Genomic DNA, 14043 nt, shown 5'->3' on the forward strand with positions numbered 1-14043 from the left:
TATGCATCTATGACAATCACAGTGTAACAGAGGTTTCAGCTACATTATGACTTTAAAATAGATTAAAAACTTAGACTAGGCCTGCTTTTAAATACATATGTCAGCATTCTGAACACATTTATTGGTTAACAAATTACATTATTGTCACTTTATATTATGGATCTGTTTTCAAGCACATCAATATTTAGGTGGGGCTCTGCCCTACCAGCCCATATAGACGAGCCGTGTCTGCTTACAATCCATTGAAACAAAACCTGCAAATGCATCCCATTGGTTGGCAGCATTGAAAAAGTTCTTCATTAAGTGCAACGTATGCATGTGCATCTTGTGAATGACTCACTACTCCAGGTAAAATAATTACCAAAAAAAGTATCAAAACACTAACATTAACTGATAGGACAAGTAATCAAAGTTAGACATGTACAGTACCATGGTAGTACCATTGTGTTCTTTGAAGTACCTGTAAATATGATGGTGATACATAATATTGTATTCAGTTAAAGGGATAGTTCACCCAAAAATAAAAATTCTCTCGTCATTTACTCACTCTCATGATATCCAAGGTATGTATGACATTTGATGTATGACTTTCTTCACCAGAACACATTTGAATACCGGCAGCTGTATCAAAATTATAGCAGATAGCCCGTGCGTTATAAAGGAGCCTGGGCTCACTCACTGGGCTCACAAAAAAAAAGTTTTTCAATAAAAGAAAATGTTTATTATGCCCATAGACTACTCAAAAACACACACAAAAAATATGTAAACAATTAAAAGGTAACGTTGTAATATGGAATTGAGTACACGTGTTTGTGCGGGTCTCCATAAAATTACTACATTTTACAATTGTTCATGAAAAGTTCACTTCCCTTTTGGGCTGGGCAATATGTAAAAAAATATTTGAAAGATAATTGCCTTGAAAAATATCGCGTTATCTGATTATATCGTCAACTCCCCTGCTGAGGGTCAGTGAATATTTTAACTTTATTGATTTTGCTTTAAAAAATTAAGTTAATTTAATGAAACGTGAAAAACGTAAATACATTTCTAAATTCACATTGCACTTTAAATGAATTGAAAAAGTAATTAAAATAACTAAGTGATCGATTAAAAAATCTTATATATAACCACCTCCCCAAATCCAAACATTTACCGTCTCCAACGGCCCCATTTGCCATCACGCAAGTACCAGTCAGCGACAACAGGTGAAAAATTACTAATAGCCTACAAATTAAGAACTAAAGACAATTATAAATGTTAAGATAAAAATAATAATAATCAAAATAAATAAGCCTAATAAATTCCCATGTGTTCCCAAATGTGTGTTCTTATCGAATGTGTTTGTTTTGCATTTTGGTAATACAAGTTATGCTGCCTAAAGAATATAAAATAGCACTCAATTTTAGGTTCAAGGTGTCTTATATTATTTTATGATTTAATCACTACCGTCTTTGTTTCTTTAATACAAATATATATTATATATAACAGAGTTGCATTCACAATGCTTAAAAGGAAATAAAGCGAAACTCACAGCTCCTTCTGAGATGATCGGAGATCATTTGCAGCATTCTCATAGACAACATTATTCTTACAAAAAGTTTTCAGACGAATGAAATGGATAAAAAGGAGTGATAACTCTTTTGTGTTCCATGAGACAGGGTCCCACTGCACTCTTCAGAACAAACAGCGAATCAGACACAAGCAATGACGGCTTTTCTTTTGTCTGTTTTTATATAATAAAAATATAATAAAGTTTCTTCAAGTGCGTGTCTTTGTGACTTGGCAGGAGTTGGCGCTGTTTTTGCTGCACAATGGTTTTAATGGTTTTAATGTTGTGAGCATTTCTTGTCATGTGTCACTCCGAGATGTCTTACAGGTCACCCACCTGTTGCGGGTAGATGAGCAAAATTACTCACGCATGAAATACCTGCATTTGGACAAGGAGCTCGGGAACTGGATTGAGCCTTGTCGCATTTGGCGATTTCACACATGTTTTGTCAAACGCATGTCTTTGTGTATAATTTCTTGTCATACAGTATATCACTCCGAAAGGTCTTACACGTCACCCTCCACAATGGCTGGTACTGTACATGAAAAATTTGCATTTGGCAGGTGTTAATTTCAAACCTTGTTCACCAGGAGTAGGCTGTACGACAATTCAGGAGAGAGGAAATCAAAACAATGTCTATGACTTCAAGCTTTGCCATCACACCCACACTTTCTGCAGGAAAATTATATCTAGAAAGTTTTAAACGATCATGTGTTGGTGAATGGTGAGACACCTAGTGAGCAACTTGATTTTTTAACAAAGAGCCACTTGTGGCTCGTGAGCCATAGGTTCCCGACCCCTGGTCTAAACTGATGGGTAGCTTCACGTAGATATTCAGTGCCCAGACTGGGCATAACAAGTGCATCGTCAGTTCCTCATCCGAATTAAACGGTGGAGAAAAGAAGGCTTGTAGGCGGATGACCTGGGCCCTGAAGGGCATGGATAAAATTTTAGGCATGTAGCCTTTTCTGGGTTTGAGGGTGGCCTTCAAGATACCCGGCATGAATTCCAGACATGTGCTGTCGATAGCACTTACATTTCACCCACCCATTAACTGAGGCTAGAGCCAGCAGGAGTGTGGCCTTTAAAGAGAGCACACTCAGCACATTCCGAAAGCTCAAATGGGTGGCTTGAGAGTGCCTGCAGAACCAGGTTCAGGTACCAGGTTGGGACTGTAGCAGGGCGAGGGGGGTTAAGATGCCTCGCTCCCTTGAAGAACTTTATAATAAGATCATGTCTGCCTATAGAGGAGCCAGCCTCCGGGGCATGGTATGTCGAGATAGTCACTACATAAACCATAAGCATCGACAGGGTGAGACCTGCATCCAGCCACTCTTGGAGGAATATGAGGATCTCAGCTATGGAGAAATTCACTGGGTCTTTGCCACGTGAAGAGCACCAATTTGCAAAAACACGCCATTTTAGCATGTAGAGGTGTCTTGTTCATGGCGCTCTAGCCTGCAGGATGGTGTTCATTTTGGTGCAACCAGTAGAAGCATTTCCATATCCTCTCGGATTTTGCAGAAGACAGAATGGAGGAGGAGATGTATACTTGCATTTTGCGGGCCTCTTGTGAGCCATGGCATCCACCCCTAGCGGGGCTTGGGACATGGAGTACCAGAGGGGACAGTGGGTGGTCTCCGTGGAGGTGAACAGGTCCACTTCCGCTTTGCTGAATATGCCCCAAATCCTCAGTACCACCCTGAAAATCCTGAGGATGAAGCCTACAATTCCCAGGAATCACTCCCTGGCATGACAGCAGATCTGCGCCATAGTTCAGATGGCTTGGGACATATGTTATGCATAAGGAGAGGAGATGGCACTCACTTCAAAAAGGAGGTGGCATTGTGTCAGGCTCATTATAGGCAGCGATCGGATTCTGCTTTGGCGATTTATGTAAGCTACGACTGTCATGTTGACTAATAGAATCAGAACGTGGTGATTACTAGGCTATTCAAATGGCAGAGTAGCAAATTCCTGTGCTTGCGTGCGTGCAGAGTAGGGGCACGACATGTCTTCGTGAGCTCCACGTGGACCTCCGGGAAGAATGGTGCTGCTCTTTGGGATGCAGTCTTTTGATGGTGGCTGGATGGCAGGAAACATTCATCTAGGCCAGATCTTTCCGGCTCCACCGGAGGGGACCACTGTAAAATGGGCTCCTCAATGCATGCTGTGTGCACGCTCTTCACCCTCGCTGGGGGGAGGGGCGGCAATATCCTCCGCCGGGCCTGACCATTCACCCACCGATGCTGCGAGGGACATGGCATCATCCCTATCATCAGATCCGCCGAATGTGATAAGACCATGCCTTCCGATGGAGGGCAGGAGATTATCATGGCCGTACTGCACGGGCAAAGATGCTGCGTCGGGAGACCGAGGGGTTCGTAGGTCTTGGGCCAGTATGAGATCTTCCCCGAATTCTTCCAGCTCAACCTTGCGGCCAAATACCATTGTCAATTATAGAATTGCCGTTATTTTAAGGGTCACAAGGAATTCCCATAAACCAGCCCGTCTGGCACCAACAATCATCCATGCGATTATCTAATCAGCCAATCATGTGGCAGCAGTGCAGTGCATAAAATCAAGCAGATACGGGTCAGGAGAATGGGAAAAAATGTGATCTCAGTGATTTGGAGCGTGGCATGATTGTTGGTGCCAGATGGGCTGGTTTGAGTATTTCTGTAACTGCTGATCTCCTGGGATTTTGAATTTACTCCGAACGATGCAAAAAAAAATAAAAAAAATAAAACAAAATCATCCAGTGAGCGGCAGTCCTGCAGATGGAAACAACTTGTTGATGAAAGAGGTCAACAGAGAATGGCCAGACTCAGATAACCGCTCTGTACAATTGTGGTGAGAAGAATATAATTACAGAATGCTATTCTGACATGTGAGTTGCCGCTGTTTTGGCAGCGCAAGGGGGACCTACACAATATTAGGCAGGTGGTTTTAATGGTTTTAATGTTGTGGCTGATCGGTGTAATTACGGGATAACTCAGTTGTCCAGCATCTGCGAAGAACATCAAAAACTAGCATGGGTGTAATAACATGCAGTATTTTCACAAAGTTTACTTGCATAAGTGTTACGTCCCGTTCCTCTTTTGTCTAGGGTTTGAGGAAAAGGGTAACAAAAGAAAACATTCAGGAGGCTTTGTCTCCTGTCCCAGAATGATTGTACAACATACGAGTTCAAAACAAAGATATATATTTTTTAATGGTTTTAAATACAAACTAAGATGGCTTCAGGAGGGGACCAGGCCAAAATAATAAAAAAAAGGTATTCTAGCTAGTTAGTTCCACTCCTATCTTACCTTTGATAAAATAAAATTAAACAATAAACAGAAATCTACCCTCACTCCCTAACTAGCCAAAAACAGGAGAAAAAGGTGGTCAATAAACACAAAATGGCATCCTCCTCCCTACAATTTTCTATATTAACAAAGTGTTCAAAAATTATAAATAAAGTCAAGCAATTTAGTATTTTCTTCAGTCTTAGCACACAGCACAAGATGATAGAAAAACACACAAAAACTCTCTCTGCTCACAAAGAGGTTCAAGCACAACAGTTTCTGGGGCAGGAGAATCAAAGATCCCTGACGACACGCGCATGGAAAGCAGACCACAAGTCTTCCACAAAAGGAACTCTGCCTTATATAGCTTAGATCTGGCTGCATCTCCAATCAGGGTGTCATTGCTAGCAACTGCTGCTTCAGCTCCTTCATTAAAGAGAGAAATAAAACACACAGAACATATGCCCCCAGCAGGCATATAACAGCATTACAACAATAACACGTTAACCTGCATAACATTAAAATATGTCTCAAGGACATAACAATAAGTTAAATTTAAATGTATATATACAGTATATATAGATGGATAGATATATACACTGGTGGCCAAAAATTGAAAACATCACTTAAAATACTAACCAGGCATTTTTTAGAACTTTTGAATCCAGAACTACGGAGGTTAAATGGGCTAAGGGTTGAACAGGCGTAGTGATATACTGCAATGAAATTAGAAGGCCATGAGTTGAACATTTTGTGCACAGTTATATATATATATATATATATATATATATATATATATATACACACACACACACACACACACACACACAAACACACACACACACACGCACACACACACAGGCGGCCAAAAATTTGGAATAATATACAGATTTTGCTCTTATGGAAAGAAATTGGTACTTATATTCACCAAAGTGGCATTCAACTGATCACAATGTATAGTCAGGACATTGATAACGTGAAAAATTTCATACCACTCCCCCGGACATACGGGTATAAAAGGAGCTGGTATGAAACCACTCATTCAGATTTTCTCTTCGGAGCCGAAGGGTCGATGTTTACTGAGCTGACTGTTCATTCACCTCTGCTGGATCTGACAGCGCATTTCAGTGGCTTCTCCCTCCTCTGCACTGGTGCACTGCAGAGAACACCCCTGGGCGCTTTGGCAGAAATAAGGGAGTATATTTTTCTAAATGAGTATATTTCTCTAAGAGAGCGGCACACACGGAACGTCTTTTTAAAGACGCATCTTTTTAAATATGCCTTTCCGTTTGTGTGTTATTCCTGGTTGCGGTCTTTATCTCTCAACTTCTGATGGTCACGATTGCTGTCTTTCGTGTCTGGGCGCGACCCACGTGGAGACATCGTTCGTGGATGGATCATGTACTCATTGCGAGACAATGACAATGGCAACGTTGCGGTCGTGGCTTACTTACAGATTGAGAGGTCTCAGTATGGGAACAAAAAGATGGAGAGGTCTGCTTACCAGCTCCAGAGCAGCGGGTTTTGTCGTCCCTGGATCACCCGTCTCAAGGGCGCTTTGAAGCCTTTCACGGGTTCTGGGCGGCCGCGAGACGGGTGGCGTCTGCTTCCTGCGGTGGGCCGAAGGGGCAGGCTGCGGCAGAGCCGGTGTAGTCACCGCAGGGGGACGCCCTTGGTGACGAGTAGACGGGGTGCGGGATCTTGAGCCGCGCCGGGGCAGGATATGCCGGATAGCCTCCGTCTACTGCTCCACCGTCGAGAACTGCTGGACAAAGTCCTTGACGGTGTCGCCGAATAGGCCAGTCTGGGAGATGGGGGCAGCAAGGAATCGTGTCCTGTCGGCCTCACCCATCTCATCCAGGTTGAGCCAAAGGTGGTGCTCCTGGACCACTAATGTGGACATCGTCCGCCCGAGAGACTGCGCCGTGACCTCCGTCGCTCGGAGAGTGAGGTTGGTCACCGAGCACAGTTCCTGCATCAATCCCGGGGCGGAACTACCCTCGTGCAGTTCCTGTAGCGCCTTGGCGGACTTGCAGGAGAGCCATGGCGTGCAGGGCGGAGGCGGCTTGTCCAGCGGCACCGTAGGCCTTGGCCGTCAGAGACGACATAAACCTACAGGTCTTGGACGGGGGCTTTGGGCACCTGCACCAGGTGGCGGTGCTCTTCGGGCATAGGTGCACCGCGAGCACCTTTATCCACCGGAGGGATTGCCAAATAGCCCTTGGCTGCCCCACCATCGAGGGTAGTGAGGGCGGGGAAGCTGAAAAGATCGGGACTGGGCAGTAAAAAGTGCCTCCCACGACCTTGTCAGCTCTTCATGCACTTCCGGGAAGAAAGGAACGGGGGCGGGGCGTAGCTTTCAGCGGCGCCATGAGCCCAGGAACCAATCATCGAGCCGCGAGGTTTCAGGGAAGAGCGGAGGATTCCACTCTAGCCGACACTCGCGGCTGCCCGGGAAAGCATGTCATCATCTCTGCGTCAGCCTGTGACTGGGCAATCATCCCCAAAGGGAGGAGCCCAGCTGAGGCTTCCACGTCCAACTGGACGAGCCCGCTCTCCGATGCTGTGCTCGAGAGCTTATCACTTTTGCGGGCTCTGAATAAGAGGTTGAACTCGCCATGAGACGAGCCGGCAGACTCATCCAGAAGCCTGATTGGGGCAGACGAGCGTGCTGGGGAATGGGAGGTCTGCGGGGGGATTCCCGGCGGAGGCGGTCCCACTGGGGTCCCCAAATCACCCCCAGTGCTAGCCGCGCTGGCCTCATACCTGTGGGTAAAAGGACCGAGGCGGGGAGCCTCTGGGATGGCTTGCTTTCATACGAAGGCGAGCCGCGACCGTATCGTTGCCATGGACATGTCCTTGCAATGAGAACATGACCATCCATGAATGCTGTCTCCGCGTGAGCAGTGCCCAGACACGAAAGAAAGTGATCGTGACCGTCAGAAGGCGAGAGATAACGAGCACAACCAGGAATAACACACAATCGGAAAGGCATCTTTAAAAAGACGTGTCTTTAAAAAGATGTTCCGTGTGTGCCACTCTTTTAGAGAAATATACTCTTTTAGAGAAATATACTCTTATTTCTGCCGAAGCGCCCAGGGGCATTCTCTGCATTGCACCAGTGCAGAGGGGGGAGAAGCCACTGAAATGAGCCATCAGATCCAGCAGATGTGAATGAACAGTCCTGGGAATTCAGCTCAGTGAGCATGACCGTTTGGCTCCAAAGAGAAAATCTGAATGAGTGGTTGCATACCAGCTCCTTTTATACCCGTATGTCCGGGGGAGTGGCATGCAAATACTACTCGCCAATTTTCATTGGCCTTTTATCAAAGACCAGAGGTGTCTCGGGCTCCCAAGAGTGACCCCTAGTGTCACTACATTGACACAACGTCGAGTGAGTGACAGATAGGGAACAGCCTCTCTCTCCCATACTGAGACTTCAGATAGACAATCAAGGCAACGTCGCACACCCAAGCATCTGGAGGAGAACATCCTTGACTATAGTCAGCATCGACCTACCCTTTCCTACCACCGTACTGGAAAAGGGTCGGCTATCCAGCAGTGTCACCCCCACTTGCATTGAGTTATTCACTTCCTCACTATACTTTTATGCATCCAGCAGCATCAGTCCCTCAAACCCTGTATAATGCTTCAGTTCCCACATTGACCATTCCAGCCTTCACTGCCCCTTCACAGCAGCCATTTAACAGGCAATAAAAGAACCAGAATATTTGATGCCTCGTCACCCGTTGCATTCTGCCCCCAACCAAGAATTCCTAACTTTGTTAATGACAATGAAAGAGAATTCGCTAACCTGAAGATAGCATTGGTTAACCTCCTTAAGCCTCACGCAGAGCTGGATGAGAAATACAAATATGACATCCTGCTAGAACACCTTAAACTGCCTGAAGCCCAGATGATTGGGCAGTCCTGCCGTCATCACCCATACCCATATTCAGCAGCATTGCAAGCTCTTCAATTACAATATGGTCAACCACACCAGCTGGCTCAGAGTGAGATAGCGGCCATTCTCACAGCACCACAGGTAAAACCAAATGATGCTCGCAGCTTCCAGAGTTTCGCTCTGCGAGTTCACCTCTTAGTGAGTATGCTGTTGTCTTTAGATGGACCTAGAGGGATGGAGCTAAACTGCTGCTCACACGTTGATCGCCTGCTTAGTAAGCTACCCAAGTACCTAAGAGATGGATTCATAGAGTTTCTCCATCTACAAGGGAAGCTCAACTCCCCAAGCATTAATCCATACAATCTGCAAGACTTCACTTGATGGCTCCATGTCAAGGCCCAGCAGCAGAGGCTGTCCGGTAGATTAGTGCAACGCTACCAATATGAGAAATTTCCAAGCAGTGCAAAGGAGAAGACTGTGGTTAAACCTAAAAGCCAAATTACAGCCTTATATCATGGTACAGTACCTGCAGAGTCTAAAAACTCCCTCAACCCCAAGGTGTCTTGGAACAAAGCCTCACTCAAGGTCAACTGTCTCTACTGTGCCAGTAAAGAACACTATATCACTCGATGCAACAGTATCAAAGAGCAGTCGGTTGCTGATCTTTGCAAGTGGATCTCAAAGGGAAAGCGCTGCTGGAAATGTGCTCATTCCCATGCACCTAAGATATGTAATTTAAAGAAACCCTGCAGTGACTGTGGTGGAATTCACCTTCAAGTGCTTCATGGTGTGGCCCAAATTCGTATGACCAACACATCATCAGCTACCTCTGAGAGCCATATATACCTCCTACCCTCCATAGCATCAGGCAGAGTCCTCTTGAAAGTGGTACCAGTGCTGCTACACCACAACTCAAAGACATTGGAGACTTATGCTATATTGGATGACAGAGCGCAGCACACCATGATCCTACCCACTGCTGTCCAACAGCTACAGCTTAGAGGTGAACATGAGACTCTAGCCCTTCGTACAATATGACCAGAAACTACTCATCTTAGTGGCTCCAAGGTGACTTTTGAAATCTCTCCCAGAAGTAACCCAGAGAAATGCTATAAAGTATTGGGAGCATTTACAGCTTCAGGTCTAGATCTAGTGGAACAGACATACCCAGTTCAGAGACTTCAGAGAAGGTATTCACACTTAAGGGGAGTTCTGCTACAGCCATTTTACAAGGTCCACAGGTGCTCATAGGATCAGACCAAGTTCATCTCATTACCGACGAAGAGCCTATTCGGCAAGGTGCCAGAGGGGGTCCAGTAGCAGTCCGTACAGCTCTTGGGTGGACTCTCCAAGGAGTAGAAATGAGTACCGCAGACCATGCACCAGTGCAGCAGTATTTCTTCCTCTCAACTGTCAACCCAGATGATCTTCTCTACCGAAATGTGGAAAGGTTATGGCAACTTGATGTTCTGCCCTTTCACAATGAAAAATTGGTGGTCCAATCTAGGGAAGATAAAGAGGCTATGCATCTTCTTGAGTCCCGAAATCAGCAAGTCAATGTCAGAGGTGTACAGCGTTATGCCACCCCTCTTCTATGGAGACCTGGTGCACTTAAACTTAAAGGCTCCATACAAGCTGTGCTTGTGAATCTGAGGAGTACTGAAAGGAGACTCAAGAAAGACCCTGAGAAGGACTCAATCTATTCAGGAGAGATTGCTAAATTCAATGAGGTGGAAAAAAACTCAGTCAGAGGAGGTGTGGTACCTACCCCACCATCTGGTGAGCCATAACAACAAGCCACGACTGGTTTTTAACTGTTCATTCAGACATCAGGGCCTGTCCCTTAATGATCAACTCCTGCCAGGTCCTGTGCTTGGACCATCACTGTTAGGCATACTCCTAAGATTCAGACAGCATCATGTTGCTGTAAGTGCAGACATCCGAGTCATGTTCCATCAGGTCTGTCTGCTGCCAGAAGACAGACCCTTTCTCTGATTCATTTGGAAAGACCTGCGGAGCGAGAACCGTCCAGATGTATATGAGTGGCTGGTTCTATCATTCGGTACAACTTGCAGTCCATGTTGTGCTATCTTTGTTCTGCAGCAGTATGTTCACAATTCTGAAGCCAAATATCCAGGTTTGCTACAAACAGTGCAGCAAAGCTTCTACGTGGATAACTGCCTAACAAGTTTCCCTACTGTCTCTGCAGTCAGAGAAACAGTGGATCAGTTACGCAGTATGTTAGCAGATGGAGGGTTCATCATGGCTCATCTTCCGACTGAAGCATGGTCCTCTGTTACAGAGCAGTGGTTAGTTCATAACCGAATTGACCCTCTGGAGCCCACCCTAGGCCTCAGGTGGAACTGTGCAACTGACACACTTGGCTATCATTATCAGCCCATTGCTCATGCAGCACTGACTATGAGAGCAGCCTACCAGGTGCTGGCATCTCAATATGATCCACTGGGGTTCATACTACCGTTCACCACCAGAGCCAAGGTGATCATCCAACAGCTGTGGGCTAAAAAGAGAGACTGGGATGACCCAGATTTACCGCCAGATCTCCAAGCCGCCTGGATTAACTGGGAAAGTGAGCTTGAATATATAAGTGCAGTGTCCATTCCTCATTGTTACTCATCAGCATCCACAACTACCGCAGAACAGCACAATTCCCTCCATATGTTCTGTGACGCCTATGAATGAGCATATGGAGCAGTGGCGTACTTGGCAGTACACACAAACAGCGATATTCACATCTCCTAAATAATGGCCAGATCGAGGGTCGCTCCTAAGAGGCAGCAATCCATGCCTTGCCTGGAGCTTTGCGCTGCCTTAGCTGGAGCTCAGTTTGCCAAACTGGTGAGGGATGACTCTCTCCATCGGTCAAACAATCCTATGGACAGACTCCATGACTGTGCTGGAGTGGATTCAGTCAGACTCCTGTCGATTCAAAGTGTTCGTTGGAACACGAGTCTCCGAAATACAAGAATTAACAGACCACATATCATGGAGGTATGTAAATACACAGCATAACCTGGCTGATGACATAACAAGAGGTAAATCCCTCCAAAGTCTGGCCGAGCTTAGTCGATGGGGTCAAGGGCCTTCATTCTTAAAACAGAGCCCAGAGATTGGCCTAAGAGACCTGAACTCACACAGTCATAGGGAGCATCTGAATTGAAAGGGTTTCCCTGCTATTGCCTAATGGAGGTTGAAACCGCTACCAACCTCCCTGACGCCACTCAGTTCAATACATGGCGGGAATTAGTGAAGGCTACTCGACAAGCCTGTCAAGGGGCGGCCATATCAAATACTGCAAACAGTAAGCCTATGACTAATAGAGAGGCAGAAGCTGTTCTGTTGAGGGCATGTCAAACTCAGAGCTTTCCAGAAGAAGTAGCTGCCCTTAAGGCACAGAAACCTGTCCCTATACACAGCCAACTAGCCAGTCTTGCTCCTGAGTGGGATCCATTGACCAACATGCTCAGAGTTGGGGGGCGACTATGGAGGCTGACATGTACAGACATGTACTCTTGACATTTTCTCAACCAACTTCTTGAGGTATCACGCTGGGATGCTTTTTAAACAGTATTGAAGGAGTTCCCATCTATGTTGGGCACTTATTGGCTGCTTTTCTTTATTATTTGGTCCAAGTCATCCATTTCTTTTTTTATTAACTTTTTATTAAATTTTAGTTTTATAATGAAATAAATTAATAGGTTGACCCAGTTATATTTTTGTCTACGAAACTAATTTCAAACAATTAAGCATGCGCCTTCAGATCAAAAGATTTTTAAGATCATGAGAAACATTTCAGTCAAGTGTTTCAAAACTTTTGAACAGTAGTGTATATATATTTTTATGTTTAGCACTGAAATAAATTTACAGCGCAAATTATGGTTACTCCAGGGATGCTTGTGCATTAGCATTAGACACTGGCAATTTCCCACCCCTTACTGAAATGGAAAATATGATTGGTTTACTTATTAGTGTACTGGTTTACTTATTGGTTGATTGGTTGACACTCTGTTGTATGCCAGAGGGTCAACTTCTTGGTTATGGGCCCGCTAGCTTGAATAGCTTGAAAGGGGTCTTTTTTAATAATTTTATTATCTTCCCTGAGATCCACTGATAGTGTTAGTAAAGTTTTTTGCACCAAAAAAAGTCATAATTTAGTAATATATGATATTTTTTCATCCTGTCTCTGGCCCTCTGTCTGAAATGCTTGATTTTGTCCTAAGTGCCTCCTTTAAATTTCAATGTAAACACCCACTGTTCAGATTGGCTAACATCGTGCAGCCCCTCAAATAAAGCCATATTTGAAACTCAGTTGGAATAGAATGAACAAGCTCCACAACATTATGAAACTACATTTCAGGGTTTACACATACCGCACATGCAATACATTGCTTCCGAATATATTAAACTGTTAATCTTAAGCACAAGCTTTAATACTCAGCAACATAAACTATAAAACAATCATGACATTTAAAATTTTCATTAATGAAACTGTTTACTTATGGTTTTACGTTTTAGTGTTTTTAACTGCCCCATCCTTCAATAACAGTTCCTTTGCAAAGCTTGAATCGTATTATCACTGGTTCACAAGCAATCCACGGTGATATGAGCCCAAAAAAACATACATAGTCCAAAGCACATTGAACTAGACATACACACATATAGCTATTTTCCACCGAATTTGCGATGGTTCTCGTGCTGAGCTTGTGCTCTGCTGGTTCACAGCCAGGGCAATTTGAAGCCTATCTTAAACTGGCCACACTTTTCCATTGACCTGAGAGCTGAACGGTGACGTAACGGGTTACTGTCTACGTGGTAGTTTCACATGACTACCTAAAACATAAACAAACATGGCCCATTACAGTGTGTTTGTATACAGCTTTTGCTCTTGTTTTTGAGGACAGATTTAAACATATCATCAGAGACGACATCTACGCTAAAGACGACAGGTAATGTAATTACATTATATTGTATGAACTATGGCTTAACTTGAAATTATTAAAAGGCGTATGGCGAATGATAAAAGAAAAGAATTAAGTAAAACGTATGCCATTATAATGATTGACATGGAGATAATTGTCCAACCACGAAATGAAATAATCATTCAATAATGTACAGCAGGGGTCTGGATCTTTTCTGACATGAAGTGACATTTTTCATTTCCCTTGTTAATCACTGTTCCATACCCCCTCCTTTATAAAAAGAAAAAAGACAGATAGATAGATGGAGAGATAGATAGACACAAACAGACAGACAGACAGACACCGTCCATACAGTGGACT

The sequence above is a fragment of the Myxocyprinus asiaticus genome, chromosome 11 (assembly GCF_019703515.2).
Source record: "Myxocyprinus asiaticus isolate MX2 ecotype Aquarium Trade chromosome 11, UBuf_Myxa_2, whole genome shotgun sequence".
Taxonomy (NCBI): domain Eukaryota; kingdom Metazoa; phylum Chordata; class Actinopteri; order Cypriniformes; family Catostomidae; genus Myxocyprinus; species Myxocyprinus asiaticus.